Source organism: Sitophilus oryzae, unplaced genomic scaffold (genome assembly GCF_002938485.1).
Source record: "Sitophilus oryzae breed Bouriz unplaced genomic scaffold, Soryzae_2.0 scaffold_577_pilon_pilon, whole genome shotgun sequence".
Classification (NCBI taxonomy): domain Eukaryota; kingdom Metazoa; phylum Arthropoda; class Insecta; order Coleoptera; family Curculionidae; genus Sitophilus; species Sitophilus oryzae.
The window spans coordinates 976347-978291 of NW_022147170.1; the positions used below are offsets into that span (position 1 = coordinate 976347).

General features: G+C 33.4%; 1 long non-coding RNA gene across 1 annotated transcript; it reads left to right on the forward strand.

Moving 5' to 3' along the window:
- The first annotated feature begins 602 nt into the window (after window positions 1-602).
- Window positions 603-1173, forward strand: LOC115887560. Its single transcript, XR_004051111.1, has 2 exons — window positions 603-666; window positions 1029-1173. It is a non-coding gene; the product is annotated as an uncharacterized LOC115887560 (long non-coding RNA).
- Window positions 1174-1945: the final 772 nt, after the last annotated feature.

Genomic DNA, 1945 nt, shown 5'->3' on the forward strand with positions numbered 1-1945 from the left:
GTAGGAGACAGGCGACAATGGCATCATGCGTAAACTCTGTTATCGCCTCGTGTCCGCCTCACCGTTTCAAGTATCGACGGTTAAAATACATGACATATCGATGCATCATTGCCATTCCTACTGATTCTTCTTTCTCTCTTCTTTTTCTTTCACGGGATTTAGTCGCTTGTCGCTTACGTTTTGTCGCAAGGTCTTTTGTCTTTTAATTTTAAAAAACCTTGTTGTAGTGTACTTCTGATCTGTGGTGTACTTGTACTTTGGTGTTTGGTGTACTTCACAGAAGGTAGAAGGTGTACTTGCTCCTTGCTCCGTGTCCGTGGTCCGTGCAGTGAGTGCTTTACCCGAGATCAAACGCGTTATGTTGAGTTAATTTGCTGCATATTCCGTACATTTTAATATTATATATAATTATATAATTATAGGTTAATTCTTTTTTTTGCAACAAAACGGATTCAGATTCCTCAGTGTCCTCTGATGAGATTGACTGGCTAGGGGTAAATTGTGGTGTTTTTGAAGATGAAGCTGATGTGGTCAATGTCGTCAATGACGGAAATTCCCGAGAATTTGACAACGGTGTTAACGATGTTAAAAAATCAAAAACTTTTCCTGGAAAATACAGCGGCGGCTGCGTGTTCCATTTTGCAAAAAAATAAAAGAAAAAGAGAGGTAGGTATATTAAACTATTTTCATATACAGAATAATCCACCAAAGATACGAGGTTTGTTAAATTAGAAAAAAGTTGCGCATTTTTGTGCTCAATAAAGTTACGTTTACAGAGTTGCCAAAATTTCATTTGTTTCAATATACAGGAAATATGTACAAAATGTGTAACATTTATTTTATTAAAAAAAATAACTCAAAAACTATTAATAATTATAGAATCATAAGTTTTGTGCACAAATTTTATATTTTTTCTTTTTCTACAAAATATGCTACTTGGAAAATTCACCAAATGTATAGCTGTTCAGATATCGATACCAACTTATTTTATTTTTTTTAATACGGACTTTTTAAAATATATTTTACAGACGTCTGGTAACAAAAATGGCCATCATCGGGGGTTTTCTTGAATACGGACCCGAGAATAATCGGTAATGGTGGTTATCGTCAGCATTTATTATAATTTCTTAGCAATCATGTTAACTTTATATTATCCCCTTTGTTGATAAAAAACCAACTACCTACCTATACTATCTTATTTTTAATAAAATATAAATAATGTTAATATGTTTATTATATTTTTCGTTTAGTACTTGTGTATTTTCATTTTAAAACATTTTTTATACCACAATCCCTCAATAAATTATTATTTAAGATATTAAAATAAACATTTTTGGGCATGGCACCCAAACATTTTCACCTCCGGCGGTCATTCAGTGCGTCCCGCTTTTTCTTCTTCTAAATATGGCAACCCTGTTTATGCATATCAACACGTTTAATAAGTTCATAGTCACTAGGTTCCTTAATATATTTTTCTCTTGCATAATTAACTTTTGCTACGATTTCATTACCTAAATTGCAAAAAAATTAAAAACAAGCATTATTACATTCTTGCGAGTGCTTAGTTTGGCTTAATTTTTCACAGAAATTTTCTTCCATAGGGAAAATACCGCACAGCACGATAACAAAACAATTATACATATCCCATAGACATAACCACAAAAAAAACATAGACATAACCACAAACAAACAATGCGAATTTACGCCAAATGCCCGTCAATGTTGCCAACGTTTAGCCAAATTTAATGTTATCATTATATTGCCTATAATTCAACTCGTCCTTATTTATCCTTATATTTCACAACATGTGGAAACCGCGCTAACTGAATATTTCAAACTCACCGCTATTGTCCAGGGAATGCTAACATTCACTAGTAAAAGTTGGTTTCAAATAGGGAATGCAATCCCGCAAATGCGGGATCCCTCTGAGATTCCGCGGGAATAA